Genomic DNA, 7,292 nt, shown 5'->3' with positions numbered 1-7,292 from the left:
GGTGGCACAATGGATAAAATGCCAGGCCTAAAGTCAGGAAGACTCATCTTCCTGAGTTTAAAACTGATCTCAGACACTTCACCCTGTTTGCCTCAGTTCCTCACCTGTAAAATGAGCTGGAGAAGCAAACCACTCCAGTATTTTTGCCAAGAGAACCCCAAGCGGGGGCACAAAGAGTCAGACGTGACTGAAAACAACAGAACAAAAATAACAAAAATAAGCAATGCAAAGGGGATGGTTTCAGAAGAATCCGGGAAGACCTATTTGAATGTATGCAGAGTGAAGTGAGCAGAACCAGGAGATCATTATAAACAGTAATAGCAACATTACAATGATGATCAACTGTAAGAGACTCAGCTCCTCTGTTCAGTACAGTGATCCAAGATAATGTCAAAGGACTCATGATGAAAAATGTTATCCACCTCCAGAGAGAGAACTGATGAGCTGAGAGAGCAAATTGAAGTATAATTTTTTCACTTTCTTTCTTTTTCTTGCTTTTATGACATGACTAATACAAAAATATGTTTTGAATGATTTTACATGTATAACCAATATCATATTGATTGCTTTCTCAGTGGGTGGGGGAGGGGCTGGAAGGAGGGAAAGAATTTGGAACTTATAATTTTTTTAAAGGGATGTTAAAAAATAAATAATTTTTTAAAAACTATACCAAAGATTTTTTCAAAAAATCAATCCCAATTTACAGTCATACCTTGAAAATGTCGAACCATGAGGGACCTGGAAAAGGTAGAAAAATAGAGGAAAAAAAGATATCAACATTGCCTGTTGGCTTCCTCTGCCTAATAAATTTCCTGTCCTTCCCCCTCCTTTAGCCAGTCTGCTTCAGAGGGAGATGACTTCCTAGCATCTAGCATCACTAGTTTCTTTTCTCCTCTGTTGTCAGACCCTACAAGGTCCTTTCACCCGATCTAGCCATAGCAATAGCCTGGGCCCATGTTGGACTGGGGTAGCTGTGAGCCAGATGGCACAACGTCCACACCCTGGCCCATAGTCTCCTCCCTTATGTTGTGTCCCCTTCTCAGCCTCTGATTGCTTCACACTGCCTGTCCTAAGCAGGTGCTCTAACAAGCTTTGTGAGGAGCTGGATAAAGCCCCAGTGCTGTTTCTTCTCCCCGACCCCAAAGGTCCAAGTGATCAATAACAAGATGCTTCATAATAATGGCAAATTTACAAGTCCAAAGTAACCCGTCCTTGCATTCTCTGGGGCTCAGGACCCCAAGCCAGGCCGGCCCAAGCCATCTGTACAGGGCTCTGTTGGAACAAACACCCAGCGGCCACGCTGCACTCCAGCCGCTCAGAGATGATTTTTAACTGTTGCAATTGTAAAATATGTTCTTCTTACAATCGTAAATGAGACTGCAGCAGATGGTGGAAGCTTAATTTAGAGTAATTTGTACATTAAAGTATGCTGGGCTGCCAATGAGTCTTCATTATATGCATCTCTCATTACAAGAGGACCATCATTTGCTGGGGCTTGCATGTAGAGGAACTGGGCCTGGAGGAAAAGTTTGGAACGCTGAAGAATTCACTTGGGTAAAAACCTTTTTTTTTTTTCCCAGAAGTTCAATTCAGCAGAGCCACTCTAGGCTGGATTTCCAAGGCTCTGTGGAGAAGCCAGGGAAGATTAGTGGACTCTGCATCGTCTTCTGGGCCTGCAGGGGTGGGCAAGGAAGAGGGAGGTAAAGACTAGTCAAACCCACAGAAAATGGGTCCGAATGGAAGGTGCCATGACCATGAGGTAGACACAGCTCTGGAGTAAGAATTGGGAGAACCTGGTTATCCTGCTGGTTCTATCATTGGCACTGGTACTATTTCCCCACTACCATGGCTGCCTTTGCAACTATGGTACAAACCTTCCTCCCCGCTCACTTAGACTACAGTGGTAGTTCCCACCCAGTTCTTCCTGTCTCCTCTCTAAGCCATCTTTCACACCCTGGAAGGCCAATCCCCATTTTACATAAAGCTGCAAGAGTAAAATTCACTAGATTATGGGTTTAGAGCTGGAAGGGACTTTAGAGGTCACCACAGCCAAGTCCCTGATTATATAGATGAGGAAACAGAAGATTAAACGAGTTGCTAGGGTCACACAGCTAGTAAGCATCTCCAGTAGAATTTGAACGCAGGTCTTTAGGATGCCAGGTCCAGTGTTCTATCCACTACATCATACCGCCTCCAGTCCAAACTCCTTTGCCTGGCTCTCTGTAATCTGTGGCCACTCTACTTTCCTAACCTTGAATCATGTTGCTCCATACTCTTACCAGCACCCTTGGGAGAAACAACATATATACACATGAAATGAACAGAAAATCTGTAGAAATCCATTCAGACTGAATGGAGAGCCCCTAAACATGTTCCGTACTCTCACACATGCTGGCTTCCTTTCATGTTGTTTCTGATGCCTGCAATGGCCTTCCTTCATCTCTTCACCTACTGAATTGCTAACAATCCCCTAAATCCTTGTGTTAAAGGTCACCTTATCCAAGAAGGCTTCCCTGGTCCATCCCTTCCCTTTACTCAGTAACTAATGGGGCCCAGAGAGTGGACTGTATCATTCTGAGGGCAACATGACCAAGGGAGTGAGGAGGATGGGGATTTATGAAGCAGAAGAAAGCAATTCCCTCTGGGACATCACTGATCATTTGGTTTACACACTCAGTCATGTAATGTTGCATAGTATAGATAATTCCCCATGTGTTGCATTCCTTATTGGACTATGAACCCCATAAGGGCAGGAGCAAAGGCCATGGCTCAGCTATTTATAAATGCTCTGCACACAGCGTCTGTAAGGATCATATAATAAAAAATGACAAATGCTGGAGGGGCTGTGGGAAAACAGGCACCCCAATACACTACTGGTGAATCTGTGAACTAGTCCAACCATTCTGCAATGTGTTTTGGAGCTACATACAACAGACTATCAAACTGCAGGGCCACCACTTTGACCCAGCGATACCACTACGAGGTCAAGACCCCAAAGAAATCAAGGAAAGAGGGAAAGGAGCCACACGGACAAAAATATTTATAGCAGCTCTTTGTGTGGTGGCAAAGAATTTGGAAACTGAGGGGATGCCCATCGGTCAGGGAATGGCTGAACCAGGTACGGTCTGGTGAAGGAATATTATTCTACTGTAAGAAATAATAAAGGGCCCAGTTTCATAAAAACCTAGGAAGACTTGTATGGGCCGGTGCCAAGTAAAAGGAGTAGAACCAGGGGAATGATTTATACAGTAACAGTAATAGTATAAAAATAATCAATTGTAAAAGGATTAGTAACTCTAATCAATTAGAAACAATCAGAAACAAAGCACAATTCCACCAATAGACGGAAAGTTGATAGAATGAAAACTGAAGCATGTTTTCTTGCCTTTTTTTGGATATGACTAACATGGAGATTTGTTTCTCACGGCCATATATATTTGTAATGGGTTTTGTTTTTCTTGCCTTCACAATGGGTAGGGGAGGAAGAGAAGGAGGGAAAATTTTGGAATTAAAAACAAAATAAAAATGAATTAAAAAGAAAAGCAATGGGGGAGGGGCTCAGGGAGAGGGATGCTTTAGAAAAAGAAAATTGTGTAAAAATAAAATGTATAATGAAGGTTTAATTTTTTCAAATGCAGAAAAAGAAGAATCATAACTCTCATGTATCTAGTACTACAAGGTTTGCAGAGGTCTGTGTTCTCAACAACCCAAGGAAGCGGTGAAAGTACCTTATTTTAAAGTTAAATGAACCAGGACTGGAACTCAGATCTGACTTCATATCCCATGATTCTTGTTGCTGTATTACGTGCCTCTCAGAAGCTGCTTAGTAAATGTTTCTGGAATGAATTGGCTGTGGGACCTTGGATTGAACTCTTAACCTTTCCCAGCTGGGCCTGAGGTTCTTTCCGAGTAAAATCAGACTAGCCTAAGGACTCTTAACCTCTTTTTGTGTCCTGGAACCCTTTAGCAGTCTGGTGAAATGCAAAAGATTTTTTTTTAAACAAAGTACATAGAATTGCAAAGGAAACCAATTGCATTGAATTACAATTTTCAAAATATTTTTTTTAAAAAAACAGGTTCAAAGACCCTAAGAACCCCTGGATCTTCTCTTCCATTTATATGAGCCTATAATAATGTAGTAAACACTTTTGTTTATTTGTTGGTAGTGGTCATTTTTTGGTTGTATCTGACTCTTCATGTTTGGGGTTTTCATGGCAAAGATGCTGGAGTAGTTTGCCATTTCCTTCTCTAGCTCATTTTACGGATGAGGAAACTGGGACAGACAGGGTTAAGTGACTTGCCCAGAGTCACACAACTAGTCAGTATCAGGCCAGATTTGAACTCAGGTGTTCCTGACTTCAGGACTGGCTCTCTATCCCCTGTTTCTTTGTGCCTAATCTGTGCTATACAGAAATGAAGACAAAGTGAGGAGGAACCTCAGAAAGAACCTTGGGGACCTGGGTTCTGGTTCTGGTGTGACCTTGGGCAAGTCATTAGCCCTCTCTGAGACTTGGCTTTCCCATCTGCAGAATGGTTTGGGGTCTATGTCATGGGTTCTTAATCCCACCCAGCCAGGGGTCCATGGATAATTTTCAGGGGGGTTGGACAAATTTCAAGGGAACTTGAGTGGGAGAGGGGGAATTACATCTCTATTTTCATAACTTTTAGTTTCCTTTATAATCCTGCATATTTTGTTTTGTGAATTTAACAACAAGATTCTAAGAAGGGGAGTCACAGGCTTCACCGGACTGCTGATGTGGGCCATGACACACAAAAATTAAGAAACCCCTGGTAGGTGGTTTCTAAGCTTCCTCTCAGCTCTCTCGTTTTGTGTTCTATGACCTAAGGCCCCTTTAAGCTCTGACATTCTGTGTTCCATGTCCTAAGATCCCATCCAGCTCTCACATTCTGTGTTCTAAAGCCCCTCACAGATCTGACATTCAATGCTCTGTGTTCTAAGGTCTTATCCAGCTCTTCATATTCCAAGTTCAAAGCTCTGACATGGTTTTCTAGTCCAAGGGCCCTTCCAACTCTGACATTCCGTGTTCTCTGTTCTAAAGCCCCTTCTAACTCTGACATTCCATGTTCTCTGTTCTAAAGCCCCTTCCAACTCGGACATCCTCTGGTTCTAAAAGCAAAGTTATTAGAATCAGTTTCTAGAGCAGGAGAGGACTAATTAATTCACTCCTGAGCCTGGGCTAGGGGTGAGGAATCCTCCTAATTCCCAGGCTAAAGATGGATGGTTCCATTCCCTGGGACACAAATGAGCTTGTGAGTGAGAGTCAAGTGGCCCCAGCTACAGAGATAGGAAAGGTTAATGGACTGACTACTCCATCCATCCTCCCAACCAGAAGTGATCCCTCCCTCTTCCAAGCCCTCACTACCCTTTGCCTATACTCTCCCAGGTCTTTTTCACACCCCGCCTTCTTGGAAACTTCATGGAATCTGTTATTGTGCCAATGTGGGCTCTCCAGACCATTCTGTGCACACCAACTCATCCTGTGTGATGCCATCCTTCTGTAAACCCTCCACAGGGAGTTCCCACAAAGTGCTTGGGGCCTTCCTCTACCCCCTTGACATGATGTGGGAAGTAGTGAGGCCCAAGGGTTTATCCGTTCCTCAGCCTTGCTCCGTGAGCAGTGCAACTCCTTCGTTCCGTCATGTGTCCCTCTGATAATGTCTTTTACATTCCTTCCCCTGTGCAATGTCTTCACTGGTTCTACGTCGCAGCCAACTCACATCCACCACCCAGTGCTCCGTCACCCTTTGAGTTACTCACAGCTTTAATGCTACAGAGACGGTGGTTTCACTCCAAGGATGTTTTTCAAATCACAGGGTGTGGGACAAGCATTGGGCCGTTAAAAGCTCTGCCCTATTTCCTAATGTCAATCCAGCTTGTTTTCTTCCTCCTGTGCCATTTTATGTGCCCAGTTCATTGACCCTCTTCAGTGTTTGCCCGAGAAAGGTGGTTTGATGGACCAGCTCTATCATTTATCCATCCAACTGTGCATCATTGACTGGACAGCAGACACTCCTCATCCACTTGGCTTTTCCTGTGTGGATATTTAGACTGAATTCTTTTGAGTAATTGATAAGAACATCATTTAGGGCTTGAAGCAATCATGGTCTTTTGCAAATAAGAGCCTGCAGAACTTCACAATCTTTAGGGAATCCTTCTTCCATTTAGACCCGTCAGGAGCTCGTCTTGTCATCTCACAAGACCTCACCTATTCGACTGAAAGACTCCTCAGATCAAAGACTTGTCTTCTTCGCCTCGGTTTTTCTCACAGTGCTTAGCACAGAGCTCTTGTACAGAACAGGCGCTCTGTAAGTGTTCATTGAATAAATGTGATTTTCCAAATATTTAGTGACCACCTCCTCTGATCAAGGCCTTTGTGCTCAATACCATGAATTCCAAGATAGATACAACATCAACCCCACTCCCAAGGATCTTATGTGGGGAAGGAAAAACAGGAAAATAACTGGTACAAGGAAGAGTGAAACAAATGCCAGAGAAAAGGTCCAAGTAAAGTACTATGAGAAATGAGAGATGACATTGCCTTGAAAGCGTCAGAAGAGGCTTCGTGGAGCAGGTTACACCTGAGATGGGGCTTGAAAGAAGGGAGGAGGGACTTCAGCAAATGGTGATGGAGGGGTGGGCTTCCACTGAAGGCCATTGATTGTTACAAGGATTTTCTTTTTCTTTTTTCATGGGAGAGAGAGGTAAGGAAAAGAGAAAAGAAAATTTTGTTCATTGAAAAAATAAGTGCAAATCATTGATGGCATGGAGAATAACAATGAATGAATCAATGTTTATGATGAATAACAATAATTCACATTCCAATAGCCCATAAGGTCTACCAAAGGCATTCTCCTCAACAGCTTTGGGAAATAGATTGTAAAAGCCTGCCTTCATTTTACAGATGAGGATGCTTTAGTTCAGAAAGATTAAATAGTTTCCCCACAGTGACAAAGCTGGGACATATGAGAGCTGGGATTCAGACCAAGTCTGCCAACTCTGAATGCAACGTCCTTTCCATTGTGGGACATTCTTTCTTCTGGTGCCTAGCTCCTCATTAGCTACGTGACCTTGGGCAATCAATTAACCTCCCTAGGTCTCAACTTTCTCATCTGTAAAATAAAGAGATTAGATTTAATCACTTCTGAGGTCCCTTCCAGCTCTAGAGCTATAATCCTATGATCAATAGGATTGATCAAGAACATTCATTAAGCACTTGTTGTATACCAGGTACTGTGCTAAACACTGGGAAAACAAAGAAAACCAAAAACAC

Source organism: Phascolarctos cinereus, unplaced genomic scaffold (genome assembly GCF_003287225.1).
Source record: "Phascolarctos cinereus isolate Bilbo 61053 unplaced genomic scaffold, phaCin_HiC Scaffold_9;HRSCAF=440, whole genome shotgun sequence".
Lineage (NCBI taxonomy): Eukaryota > Metazoa > Chordata > Mammalia > Diprotodontia > Phascolarctidae > Phascolarctos > Phascolarctos cinereus.
The sequence above is the reverse complement of the archived record's forward strand: the minus strand, read 5'-3'. Positions refer to the sequence as shown.